Here is a 14,814-nt window from a genome sequence, read left to right as displayed (position 1 = left end):
TCTTTTTGCCTAGGCTGGAGTGCAATGACGTGATCTTGGCTCACTGCAATCTCTGCCTCCCAGGTTCAAGTGATTCTCCTGCCTCAGCCCCCCAAGTAGCTGGGATTACAGGTATGCACCACTACACCTGGCTATTTTTTTTTTTTTTTTTTTTTTTTGTATTTTTAGTAGAGACGGGGTTTCTCCATGTTGGTCAGGCTGGTCTCGAACTCCCGATCTCAGGTGATCTACCTGCCTTGGCCTCCCAAAGTGCTGGGATTACAGGCATGAGCCGCCTCGCCCATTTAAAATTTTTAATTAAAAACAAATTATCAGAATACAATAGAAATTGTACTAAGAACCAAGAAAATCAGAACTTGAATACGAAAAGATAACCAACTCATGCCAACATCAAGATGACTCAGATGTGATTGCTTTGGCAACACATACACTAAAATTGGAATGATACAGAGAAGATTAGCATGGCCCCTGTGCAAGGACGACAAGCAAATTAAAAACAAATTTTTTTAATGATTCAGATGATGAAATTATCTGACAAGGATTTTAAAGCAGCCATCATAAAAAATTTCAGCAATCAACTACAGATGCTACAAATTCTCTTGGAACAAATAAGAAAACAGAAAAAATTCAGCAAAGAAATAGAAATTATTAATACCAAAAAATGGAAACAAAGAACTGAAGAGTGCAATAAGAGACATAAAAACCAGGATGCAGTAGCTCACACCTGTAATCCCAGCACATTGTGGGGGGCGAGGCAGGAGGATCACTTGATCCCAGGTATCAGAGACTAGCCTAGGAAAAATGGTGAGACCCCATTTCTATTAACAACAACAGCAAAATAACACCAAAAAAATTTTTTTAATCTCACTGGGGCCAGGTGTGGTGGCTCACGCCTGCAATCCATGCACTTTGGGAGGCCGAGATGGGTGGATAACCTGAAGTCAGGAGTTCAAGACCAGCCTGGCCAACATGGCAAAATCCTATCTCTACTAAAAATACAAAAACTAGCCAGGTGTAGCGGAGCATGCCTGTAATTCCAGCTACTTGGGAGGCTGAGGCTGGCGAATCACTTGAACCTGGGAGGCAGAGGTTGTGGTGAGCTGAGATCACACCACTGCACTCCAGCCTGGGCAGCAAGAACTCTGTCTCCAAAAAAAAAAAATCTCACTGGATGGGCTCAATAGTAGAATGGAGATGACAGAAGATAGAATCAGTAAACTTTTTAAACTTTTGAAGACAGATCAGTAAAATTCACCCAATATGAATAAAGGAGTGAAAACTGACAGAAAATACTGAACAGAGCTTTGCAAACCTGTGAGACAACAAAAAACCCAGTGTATTCATTTGTTTTCACACTGCTATAAGGAAATACCTGAGGCTAGGTAATTTATAAAGAAAAGAGATTTAATTGACTCACAGTTCCACATGCCTGGGGAAGCCTCAGGAAACTTACAATCATGGTGGAAGGGGAAGGAGAAGCAAAGCACATCTTACATGGTGACAGGAGAGAGAGAGAGCATGCTCAAAGGGGGAAATGCCACACTTTTTAACCATCAGATCTTGTGAGAGCTCACTCATTATCAAGAGAAGAGCATGGGGAAAATCTGCCTCCGTGATCCAATCACCTCCCACTTGGTCCTTACCCTGCCTGAAATGTGGGGATTACAATTAGACATGAAATTTGAGTGGGGACACAGAGCCAAACCATATCACCCAATAGTCATACCATGGAAGTCCCAGGACAAGAGAAAGGCAATATGGACGAAAGAGTATTTGAAGAAAAAATGAATGAAATGTCCCAAATTTGGCAAAGGACACAAACCTACAAATCCAAGAAGCAGAGGGAACCTCAAAGAGGATAAACTCAAAGTCCATGTCTAGATGTATTATAAAACTTTTGAAAGCTGAAGAAAATGAAAATAACATGAAAGCAGCCACAGAGAAACAAGCATTACTCATAGCAGAACATTAATTAAAATGCCAGCATTCTTCCTTTCCTGAGCAGGAAAAAAACAAAAACAAAAAACAGGAGGTTTCTCAACTGGAGGTCAGAAGGAAATAACAGAACATTTTTCTTTTTTTTTTTTTTTAAAGACGGGATTTTACCATATTGGTCAGACTGGTCTTGAACTCCTGACCTCAGGTGATCCGCCCACCTCAGCTTCCCAAAGTGCTAGGATTACAGGCATGAGCCACTGCACCCAGCAGCAGAACGTTTTTCAAAGTGCTGGAAATAAAAGAGCTGTCAACTACAAATTGTATGTCTGATGAAACTGTCAGGTAAGAAAGGGAAATTAAGACATAATCAGACAGGAAAACTAAATAATCTGTTGCTAGCAGGCTTACCCATAACAATTGGCTAAGGAAGTTCTTTTTTTTAATTTAATTTATTTATTTATTTATTTTTAAAGAGACAGGGTTTCACCATGTTGGCCAGTCTGATCTTGAACTCCTGACCACACCCAGCCAGGAAGTTCTTAAAAAAAAAAAAGAAAGAAAAAGAAAATTAGAAAAGAAAGATTCAGCCAGGTGCAGTGGCTCACACCTGTAATCCCAGAACTTTGGGAGGCTGAGGCTGAAGGATTGCTTGAGGATAGGAGTTTGAGACTAGCCTGGGCAACATAGCAAGACCCCCATCTCTACAAAAAAATTCAAAATTAGCTAGGCATGGTGGTGCACTCCTGTAGTCTCAGTAACTCCAGAGGCTGAGGCAGGAGGATCACCTGGGCCCAGGAGTTCAAGGCTGCGGGGAGTTATGATGGCTCCACTGCACTCCAGCCTGGCCAAGAGAGTGAGACCCTATCTCAAAAAAAAAAGAAAGAAAGAAAAAGAAAGAAAGAGAGAAAGAGAGTAAGAGAGAAAGAGAGAAAGAGAGAGAAAGAAAGAAAGATTGATTCTTGGCACATCAGGAAGGAAAAACACTCAAAGAAAAGGGCAGAAATATAAGTACATAAAATAGACTCTCCTTTTCCTCATGAGTTTTATATACCATATTTGATGATTGAAACAAAAATTATAATACCATTCGATGCTAAGGCAATGATATTTAAAAGTGGATTGGGCAAAGGACCCAAACAAAAGTGAGGTTTCCAAACTCCACATAAAGTGAAAAATTGTTAGTACCTGTAGGTTTAAAATATGAGACCGGGTGCGGTGGCTCATGCCTGTTATCCCAGCACTTTGGGAGGCCGAGGTGGGCAGATCACTTGAGCTCAGGAGTTCAAGACCACCTTGACCAAGATGGTGAAACCCCATGTCTACTAAAAATACAAAAATTAGCCAGGCGTGGTGGTGCATGCCTGTAATCCCAGCTACTTGGGAGGCTGAGGTAGGAGAATCACTTGAACCCAGGAGGCAGAAGTTGCAGTGAGCCAAGATCACACCACCGCACTCCAGCCTGGGAGACAGAATGAGACTCCACCTCAAAAAACAAAACAAAACAAAACAAACCATATACATATATATATATATATAGTCTGAATTCATACGAAACTCATACATTAAATCTTAATCTCCAGAGCAATAGTATTAAGAGGTGGTCCTATAGGAGGTGAATAGATTATAAAGGCTCCTTGCTCATAAGTAGGATTTAGTGATGTGACCTTATAAAAGAGGCCTGAAGTAGCTTGTTGTCCCCTTCTGCTATGTGAGGAGACATAGAAGGCACCATCCATGAGGAATGCGTCCTCATCAGACACTGAATCTGCTGCCACCTTGATCTTGGATTTCCCAGACTCCAGAATTGTAAGCAGTCCATTTCTGTTGTTTACAAATTACCCAGTCTACAATATTTTGAGAGAGCAGCCTAAACAAAGGAAGACAGTATGTTTTTCTTATTCCGGTACCATAGGCCAACAGATCAGTAGATAACTGCCATTGAAAAGATGGTTTGGGCCAGGTAAAGCGGCTCACGCCTATAATCCCAGCGCTTTGGGAAGCCAAGGCAGGCAGATCACCTGAGGTCAAGAGTTCAAGACCAGCCAGGCCAACATGGTAAAGCCCTGTCTCTACTAAAAAATACAAAAAATTAGCTGGGCGCGGTGGCGCACGTCTGCAATCCCAGCTACTAGAGAGGCTGAGGTGGAAGAATAGCTTGAACCCGGGAGGCAGAGAAGTTGCAGTGAGCCAAGATCGCGTCACTGCACTCCAGCCTGAGTGACAGGGTGAGACCCTGTCTCAAAAAAAAAAAAAAGAAACAAAAAGACACCAGAGCATGCATCTCCATCTCTGTCTCCCTGCGTCTCTGGCAAGGCAGGGTAAGAAGGTTTAGGATTAGCTTGTTTGAATAATTTCAGCATATGGGGCATAGAGATAGTCTCTAGATGCCCGGCCCTGGCACGGTTAGAACAGGAGGATAGTGGCCTGGAATGTGACAGCCCGGTAGAAGAGATGGTTGGGGTTATGGACTCTGGATTGGCTCGTTTGCATTTGAAAGGTATACCCAGGGACAAGTTGCTTACTATCTCTAGGAACTGGTGAAGCCTGGAAGGGACAGCCCCTCCATAGTCAGCAAGGCTCCAGATGGAAAAGTAGAAAACAGAAAGTAAAAGATGTAGTTAATAGCAGGAAGGTTACCACCATTTAAAAAAAAAAAAAAAAAAAAAGGAAGGGCATGGTGGCTCACGCCTGTAATCCCAGCACTTTGGGAGGCCGAGGTAGGCGAATCACCTGAGGTCGGGGCTTCGAGACCAGCCTGACCAACATGGAGAAATCCCATCTCTACTAAAAATACAAGATTAGCCGGGCATGCCTGTAATCCCAGCTACTCTGGAGGATGAGGCAGGAGAATCACTTGAACCTGGGAGGCAGTGGTTGTGGTGAGCCAAGATCGCGCCACTGCACTCCAGCCTGGGCAACAAGAGTGAAACTCTCCCACCAAAAAAAAAAAAAAAAAAAAAAAAAAAAGACATCATTACATCATTAAGTCACAGCAGACTGTGATAAGAGACTAAAAGAGACATGTGTATTTTAATACCCAGAACAATCACTATGAAAACTGTACAAGGAAGGAGATACACTCAAAATCGTTACATAAATCAAAGAATTCTAAAAAGTATCCAAGTAACCCACAGTAAGACAAGAAAAACAAGGGAGCTAGGACCAAAGAAAACAAACAGAAAACAAATAATAAAATGAAAAACGCAAGTGCTAACATTGCAATAGCTGCCTTATATGTAAATGGTCTAAATATGCCAATTAAAAGTCAGACATTTAGCCAGGCTGGGTGGCTCACACCTGTAATCCCAATATTTTGGGAGGCTGAGGCAAGAGGATTGCTTGTGTCCAGGAGTTCAAGATCAGCTCAAATAACATAGCCAGACCTCATCTCTACAAAAAAAATCTAAAAATTAGCCAGGTGTGGTGGTGCATATCGGTGGTCCCAGCTACACAGGTGGCTGAGGTGGGAGGATCACTTAAGTCTGGGAAGTCGAGGCTGCAGCAAGCCAGATTTCACCACTGCACTCCAGCCTGGGTGACAAAGTAAGACCCTGTCTCAAATAAATAAATAAACACATAAACTGGTAATTCAAAAAGTTTGCTCACACCTGTAATCCCAGCACTTTTGGAGGCTGACATGGGTAGGTCACCTGAGGTCAGGAGTTCAAGACCAGCCTGACCAGCATGGTGAAACCCTAGCTCTACAAAAAATACAAAAATTAGCCGGGCATGGTAGCATGTGCATGTAACCCCAACTACTCAGGTGGTTGAAGCAGGAGAATCGCTTGAACCTGGGAGGCAGAGGTTGCAGTGAGCTGAGATCAAGCCACTGCACTCCAACCTGGAACGAGACTCCGTCCCAAAAAAAAAAAAAAAGTCTCATCATGTTAGGAATAGAAGAGAATGACTGCCGGGCGCGGTGGCTCAAGCCTGTAATCCCAGCACTTTGGGAGGCCGAGGCGGGTGGATCACGAGGTCAAGAGATCGAGACCATCCTGGTCGACACGGTGAAACCCCGTCTCTACTAAAAATACAAAACATTAGCTGGGCATGGTGGTGCGTGCCTGTAATCCCAGCTACTCAGGAGGCTGAGGCAGGAGAATTGCCTGAACCCAGGAGGCGGAGGTGGCGGTGAGCCGAGATCGCACCATTGCACCCCAGCCTGGGTAAAAAGAGCGAAACCCCGTCCCAAAAAAAAAAAAACAAAAAAAAAAAAGAAGAGAATGACCTCAACTTCATAAAGAGCATCTACAAAAAACCTACAGCTACCATCACATTATTGGTGAAAGACTGAATTATTTCCCCCTAACATAGGGAGCAAGAATATCTTCTCTCACCATTCTTTTTCTTTTTCCTTTTTTTTAGACAGGGTCTCACTCTGTCATGTAGGCTGAAGTGCAGTGGCGAGATACGGCTTACTGTAGTCTTGACCTCTCAAGCTCAAGCAATCCTCTCCCCTCAGCCTTCCCAAGTGGCTGGGACCACAGGTGTGTGCCACCATGCCTGGTTGATTTTTGTATTTTTTTGTAGACACAGGGTTTCACCATGTTGCCCAGGCTGGTCTCCAACTCCTGGACTCACGTGATCCTTTTCCTTGGCCTCCCAAAGTGCTGGGATTACAGGTATGAGCCACTGAGCCTGGCCTTCTCTCACCATTCTTATTCGACATAGTACTAAAAGTTCTAGTCACCATATAACAAAAGGAAGGGAATACAAACATACAGATTGTAAAGGGAAAAATAAAACTGTCCCTATTTGTAAACGACATGATTGTCTATGTAAAATATCCCAAGAAATCTACAGAAAAAAAACAACTAGAATTCATCAGGGAGCTCAGTGAGATTGCTGAATACAAGATCAACAAGCAAAAACAAGAAAGAGCTGGGTGTGGTGGCGTGCACCTGTAATCCCAGCTACTCCAGAGGCTAAGGCAGGAGGATCGCTTGAGAACAGGAGTTTGAGACCAGCCTAGGCAACATAGCAAGACCCCATTTCTACCAAAAAAGAATTGGTCAAGCATGGTGGCATGCATCTGTAGTCTCAGCTATTTGGGAGGATCCCTTGAGCCCAGGAGTTCAAGGCTGCAGTAAGCTATGACTGTGTCACTGTACTCCAGCCTGGGTGACAGAGGAAGGCCCCATCTCTAAAAAAAAAAAAAAAAGACCAATAAGCAATCACACTGTATACTAACAATAAACACATAGAAACTGAAATTTAAAATACAGTACAACTAGGCCAGGCGCGGTGGCTCATGCCTGTAATCCCAGCACTTTGGGAGGCTGAGGCGGGCAGATCATGAGGTCAACAGATCGAGACCATCCTGGCCAGTATGGCGAAACCCTGTCTCTACTAAAAATACTTATCTGGGTGTGGTGGCGCGTACCTGTAGTCTCAACTACTCGGGGGCCTGAGGCAGGATAATCACTTGAACCCAGTAGGCGCAGGTTGCAGTAAGCCGAGATTGTGCCACTGCACTCCAGCCTGGTGACAGAGCGAGACTTCATCCCAAAAATAAATACAATACAATACAATACAGTACAATACAGCACAACTTACAATTAGTCCTTTTAAAAAAAAAGGAAATATATGGGTGTACACCTAACAAAACTTATACAGGATCTATATGATGAAACTACGAATTCCTGATAAAATTTTAAAAACACTACATAAATGGAGAGGCATGCTGTGTTCATGGATTGGAAAGCTCAACACAGTAAATATGCCAATTTTCAGGCCAGGCACGGTGGCTCATGCCTGTAATCCCAGCACTTTGAGAGGCCGAGATGGGTGGAATTCCTGAGCTCAGGAGTTCGAGACCAGCCTGGGCAACATGGCAAAACCCCAGCTCTACAAAAAAAAAAAAAAAATTAGCTGGGCGTGGTGGCACATGCCTGTGGTCCCAGCTACTCAGAAGCTGAGGTGGGAGGATACTTGAGTCTGGGAGGTGGAGGTTGCAGAGAATCAAGATTGCACCACTGCACTCCAACCCAGGTGACAGAGTGAGACCCCATCTCAAAAAAAAAAAGATGCCCATTTCCCCTAAAATTGATACCTAAGTTTAATGCAATTCCTATCAACATCCTGACAAAGACTTTTCACAGCATAGACAATAATTTTTTCAAATGTATATGGAATGACAAAGGAACTAGAATAGCTAAGGCAATTTTGAGAAAGAAGAACAAAGTAGGAGGAATCATTCTACTCAGTATTAAGGCTTACTGTATAGCCACACTAATCAAGACAGTGTGGTATTGGTGGAGGAATTGGCACATAAATCAATGAAACAGAATAGAAAACCCAGAAGAAGCCCCACATAAGTATGGGCAGTTTATTTTGAGAAAGTTACAAAAGCAATTGAATGGAGGAGGATAGGCTTTTCAACAAATGGTGCTGGAGCAAGTGGAGATCCATAGGGAAAAGCGGAGCCTGAAACTCTGTCACATCTTACACAAAAGTTAATGCAAAATGTAAAACTGTGTAACTGTAGGAAAAAGACAGAAAAAAAATCTTTGAAATCTAGAGATGGGCAGAGGTCTTGGTTTTGGTTTTGGTTTTTTTCAGACGGAGTTTCGCTATTGTCACCCAGGCTGGAGTGCAGTGGCGAGATCTCGGCTCACCGCAACCTCCGCTTCCCGCATTCAAGTGATTCTCCCGCCTCAGCCTCTGTTGAATAAATCTCTTCAAATATTTTACAGAGTTTGACTCTTTTCACGGACAGGATAAACGCACTTTACAGTGGCTTTGAGCGAGTTTGGCATGCTAGCTGGGACTACAGGCGTGCACTATCAGGCCTGGCTAATTTTTGTCTTTTTGGTAGAGACAGGGTTTCACCATGTTGGCCAGGCCAATCTCCAACTTCTGACCTCAAGTGACCCGCCAGCTCCAGCCTCCCAAAGTGCTGGGATTACAGGTGTGAGCCACCATGCCTGGCCAAGATGGGCAGAGTTCTTAAACTTGACATCAAAAGCGTGATGTGTAAAAGGAAAACTTGATCAGTTGTTCCTCATCAAAATTTAAAACTTTATTCTATAAAATCTCATGTGAAAAGGAAAAAAACAAGAAAAAAAACATATAAATCTCATGTGAAGGTGAAAAGACAAGTTACAGCTTGGGAGAAATGTTGGCAAAGTACGCGTCTCACAAAACCATGACAAAGGTGATAACATGTTAGGGTCATAAATGTGTTTCGAGATATATATTTTGTGAGATATATTGCATAGATCTAATCACAGACACACAAATTTTAAAATACCTATCATTTATCTGAACAAACTATATTGCCAAACTATGTATCTCACAAAGGACCATTTTCCAGAATATACAAGGAACTCTCAAAACTCAATCAGATAAAACCAAATAATCCAATTAGGAAATAGGCAAAATATATGAAGAGATATTTCACTAAAGAGGGTATACAGGTGGCACATAAATACATGAAAAGGTGTTCAACGTCACTGGCCATTAGTGAAATACAAACTGACTACAATGAGATATCAGTATACATATATCAGAGCAGCTGAAATACAATACAGTGACACCAAATGGTGGCTAGGATACGGAGAAAACTGATCCTTCTTACATTGCTAGTGGTAATGCAAAAAGGTACAACCCCTCCGGAAGATGGTCTGGTAAGTTTCTTATAAAATTAAACATGATGCAGCACTTGTGTTCTTGGGCTCTTAATCTAGAGAAATGAAAATTGGCCAGGCGAGGTGAGTCATGCCTGTAATCCCAGCACTTTGGGAGGCTGAAGCAGGCAGATCACTTGAGCCTGGTAGTTCGAGACCAGCCTGGGCAACATGTCGAAACCCCATCTCTCCAAAAAACTAAAAAATTAGCCAGGCATGGTGCCGCATGCCTGTGGTCCCAGCTACTCAGGAGGCTGAGGTGGGAGGATTGTTTGAGCCCAGGAGGTTGAGGATGCCTCAAGCCATGATGGAGCCACTCCTGTCACTCACTGCCGCAATACTGCATATCTAACCCCACAGAGCCCATCACCCAGCATGCAGAACCCCAGAACCCCCAGCACTCAGACCACAGACTTCCGCATCATTGTATTCATAGGCTATATCATCACTCACCAAACAGACCCCACCACTCACCCTGCAAACCCCCTTCAGGTCTCTCAGAGTCATAAGGACTTTCCTTATTTCTGGTACCTCAGTGTTAATGTGGGGTAGACAACATTGCTTTGTCCGTGGGTGGCTTCTAGGTGATGGCTGCCATCTCAGGCGGTTTCCATTTGGTACAACAGAAGCACTCCCTCTGCCACCATGGTCAGGGGTAATCTGTTACACAGCAATAGGTGTCTGAGATACACACACACACACACACACACACACTACACATACATACATATAGGAAAATACAATCACAGATGCACAAGGACATATGGTCAATAGTAGATGTAACCAGGTGCGGTGACTCAGACCTGTAATCCCACCACTTTAGGAGGCTGAGGTGGGCAGGTTGCTTAAGCCCAGGAGTTCCAGACTAGCCTGGACAACATAGGGAGGTCCCATCTCTACAAAAAATACAAAAACTAGCTGAGCTGGTACTCAGTAGGCTAAGGTGGGAGTATGCCTTGAGCCGGAGGGGTCAAGGCTCCAGTGAGCCGAGATTGCGCCACTGCACTCCAGCCTGGGTGACACAATGGGACCTATCTCAAAAATAAATAAGAAGGACCGGGCGCTGTGGCTCATGCCTGTAATCCCAGTACTTTGGGAGGCGAGGCAGGTGGATCACCTGAGGCCAAGAGTTCAAGGTCAGCCTGATCAACATGGTAAAACCCCATCTCTACTAAAAATACAAAAATTAGCCAGGTGTGGTGGTGCATGCCTGTAATCCCAGCTACCTGGGAGGCTGCGGCAGGAGAATTGCTTAAACCTGGGAGGCGGAGGTTGCAGTAAGCTGACTTCGTGCCACAGCACTCCAGCCTTTTAAAAAGTTCTTACTAAGGAAAACACATGAACCAAAGGTAATAAAAAGTATAATAACTTTTACTATCACAAGTTTCAACAATTTTCATGAGAATGATCTTAAAATCCAACAGACATCACACTTATGTGTGTATGGTTCTCATGTCTCCGTAATTGACTTTATGTATTTTTACAGTTTTATGTCTTTGAGTTCTCCAAATGTCACACTGTGAGACACAGTTCCAACACTCCAACCTCTGTCTCCCCAACCCCATGCCTAACCCCACCCCACCCGGCTGCCTCCTTTGCTGCTCCCGCACCTGCGCCCCACTTGCTGGAGAAGCTGCGCCTTGGAAGGTGTCACTGTGGACAGATGGACAGATGGGCAGATGGAGAGCCCCCAAGCACCCAAAGGAGCAAGACCCCCACGGTCACCAAGGCCATATTGGCTGTGGGCAAACTGAGACGTCACAGCTGCTAAGGAGGATGCGAAAGACAGCAATTATATAAGCCAGGAATGAGAGATGGGGCCAGGTGCAAGGCAGAAGGGGTCTTTGTGACAGCGACTCACCTAGACACTGGCCTGTGTCGGGAATGGTGACTTCACTTTGGGATGGGGCAAGGGAAAGCCAAGTTGTGGCTGTCTGTGGGGTCACTAATAGAGAGTCTTCTGGGTGAGAAATGAGGGGCGACTGGGGTGAGTGGGTGTATGTAGTTCCGTGTTTTGATAAAGCTTTATTTTTCCTGAATTATTTTCCTGTGTTATATCATAAATGATATGTTGAGATATGGCTTTCTTTTTTTACCCTTAATTTAGATGAGACAATCTTCTTTGTCACACAGGCTGCAGTGCAGTGATGTGATCTCAGCTCACTGCAACCTCCGCCTCCCAGGTTCAAGTGATTCTCCTGCCTCAAATTCAAAAAAATTTGAAAAAGTTTTTCAAATTATTTATTTATTTGTTTATTGCGATGGAGTCTCGCTTTGTCCCCCAGGCTGGAGTGCAGTGGCGCTATCTCGGTTCACTGCAACCTCCCCCTCCTGGGTTCAAGTGATTCTCCTGCCTCAGCCTTCCATGTAGATGGAAGCACAGGCGCACCACCACATCCAACTAATTTTTTTTTTGTACTTTTAGTAGAGACGGGTTTTTGCCATGTTGGGAAGGCTGGTCTCGAACTCCTGGCCTCAAGTGATCCACCCACCTTGGCCTCCCAAAGGGCTGAGATTACAGGTGTGAGTCACAGCACCCAGCCTCTACAAAAAAAATTTAATAATTAGCCGGGCATGGTGGCAAGCACCTGAAGTCCCAGCTGCTCATCGGGCTGAACCTCCATGGATCACTTGAACCCAGGAGGTTGAGAGCGCAGTGAGTCATCATTGGGCCACTGCTCTTCAGCCTGGGAGACAGAGCTAGACCTTGTCTCAAAAAACATTAAAAAATAAAATTCAGCTATTCCTACTCTATTAATCCTTTTTTTTTTTTTTTTTTTTTTTTTGAGACAGGGTCTCACTCTGTCACCCAGGCTGGAGTGCAGTGGCACGATCTCGGCTCACTGTAACCTCCGTCCCCCAGGTTCAAGCAATTCTCCTGCCTCAGCCTCCCAAGTAGCTGGGATTACAGGCGAGCGTCACCACGCCTGGCTAAGTTTTCTATTTTTAGTAGAGATGGGGTTTCACCATGTTACCCAGGCTGGTCTTGAACTCCTGACCTCAGATGATCTACCTGCCTCAGCCTCCCAAAGTACAGGCATGAGCCACCGCACGTGGCCCTTCTCTTGTACTTTTTATGATTTGTATTTGTTAAAATTCATTCACTAATGACTTATCCATATTATCCAAAATAAAATTATTTGAAATTATATATTTGGTCTACTGATTTTTCACTTTTTTTTTTTTTTTTTTTGAGACGGAGTTTCACTCATGTTACCCAGGCTGGAGTGCAATGGCGCGATCTCGGCTCACCGCAACCTCCGCCTCCTGGGTTCCCCGGCAATTCTCCTGCCTCAGCCTCCTGAGTAGCTGGGATTACAGGCACGCGCCACCATGTCCGGCTAATTTTTTGTATTTTCAGTAGAGACGGGGTTTCACCATGTTGACCAGGATGGTCTCGAGCTCTTGACCTCATGATCCACCCGCCTCCACCTCCCAAAGTGCTGGGATTACAGGCTTGAGCCACCGCACCCGGCCGATTTTTCACTTTTATAATTTAATCTCTGCTTTCATGTGGCTCGATCTCGGCTGACCACAACCTCCGCCTCCCAGGTTTGAAGCGATTCTCCTGCCTCAGCCGCCCAAGTAGCTGGGATTATAGTCATGCACAACCACGCCCTGCTAATTTTTGTATTTTTAGTAGAGACCTGGTTTCACCAAGTTGGCCAGGCTGGTCTTGAACTCCTGACTTCAGGTGATCTGCCCACCTCAGCCTGCCAAAGTGTTGGGACTACAGGCATGAGCCACTGCGCTCAGCCCCCTCTACCTTCTTGAATTGGATAGTCAATTCATTCATCATCATTTTTTTCTGGTTAAGTTTTTGAGGCAATTATTTTTCTTGTTTCAATTTAGCTGTATCTTACAGATTCCACTAGATAGTTTTTTGTTTGATTTTGTTTTTAAATTACAGGCAGAGTCTCACTCAGTTGCCTAGGCTGAAGTGCAGTGGCCTCTACCCTTCCCAGGCTCAAGCCTTCTTCCCACCTCACCCTCCTCAATAGCCAGGACTACAGGCATGTACCACCACCATGTCCAGCTAAGTTGTAAATTTTTTGTAGAAACAGGTTCTTGCTATCAACATAGCAAGCCTATGAGGTGGCAGACCTGGTCTCAAACTCTTGGCCTCAAGCAGTCCTCCCACCTCAGCCTCCCAAAGTACTGGGATTAGGAGCTTGAGCCATCAAGCCCAGTCTTTTTTTTTTTTTTTTTTTTTTTTTTTTAAAATATGGCCAGGCACGGTGGATCACACCTGTAATCCCAGCACTTTGGGAGGCCGAGGTGGGTGGATCATCTGAGGTTGGGAGTTCGAGACCAGCCTGACCAACATGGAGAAACCCCATCTCTACTAAAAATACAAAATTAGCCAAGTGTGGTGGCGCATGCCTATAGTCCCAGCTACTCAGGAGGCTGAGGCAGGAGAATCACTTGAATCCTGGAGGCGTAGGTTGCAGTGAGCCAAGATCACACCATTGCACTCCAGTCTGGGCAACAAGAGTGAAACTCCGTCTCAAAAAAAAAACAAAAACAAAAACAAAAAAAAAGTGCCAGGTGTGGTGGCTTATGCCTGTAATCCCAGCAACTTGAGAGGCCAAGGCGGGTGGATTACTTGATGTCAGGAGTTCAAGACCAGCCTGGGCAACATGGTGAAACCCCGTCTCTACCAAATATACAAAACTTACCTGGACGAGGTGGTACACGCCTGTGGTCCCAGCTACTGGGGAGGCTGAGACATGAGAATCGCTTGAACTCAGGAGGCAGAGGCTGCAGTGAGCCGAGAAAGCGCCACTGCACTCCAGCCTGGGCGACAGAGCAAGACCTTATCTCAAAAAACAAAAAACTGTGCAGATAACTTTGGTTGATGTCTTAAACAATATATTGCTTTGAAACAATCCCAAACTTACAGAAACGTCACAGGCATGGTACACATAACTTTTCTTTCTGAACCACTTAAAATTAAGGTGCTTGGTCACATATTTGGGTTGAAGAAACAAAGGCCAGGCATAGCGGCTCACGCCTGTAATCCCAGCACTTTGGGAGGCCAAGGTGGGTGGATTCCCTGAGGTCAAGGGTAACCCTGTCTCTACATGAGGAAACCCTGTCTCTACTAAAAATACAAAACTTAGCCAGGTGTGGTGAAGAGAAATTCTTGACTTTCGTGACCTTGATACTTGTCAAGATTAGAAGCTGTTATTTTGTAGAATGACCCTCAGTTTGGGCGTGTCTGACGTTTCCTTGTGGTTAGGTTCCG

At 44.5% G+C, this 14,814-nt stretch overlaps 1 non-coding gene across 1 annotated transcript; it reads left to right on the top strand.

Moving 5' to 3' along the window:
- Nucleotides 1–406: 406 nt before the first annotated feature.
- Nucleotides 407–508, top strand: LOC116536813. Its single transcript, XR_004262804.1, has one exon. It is a non-coding gene; the product is annotated as a U6 spliceosomal RNA (small nuclear RNA).
- Nucleotides 509–14,814: the final 14,306 nt, after the last annotated feature.

The sequence above is a fragment of the Sapajus apella genome, unplaced genomic scaffold (assembly GCF_009761245.1).
Source record: "Sapajus apella isolate SASKATOON/1434 unplaced genomic scaffold, GSC_monkey_1.0 scaffold103, whole genome shotgun sequence".
NCBI classification, from domain to species: Eukaryota; Metazoa; Chordata; class Mammalia; order Primates; family Cebidae; genus Sapajus; species Sapajus apella.
Note: the sequence above shows the minus strand (reverse complement) of the source record. Positions and strands in the feature narration are given on the sequence as shown.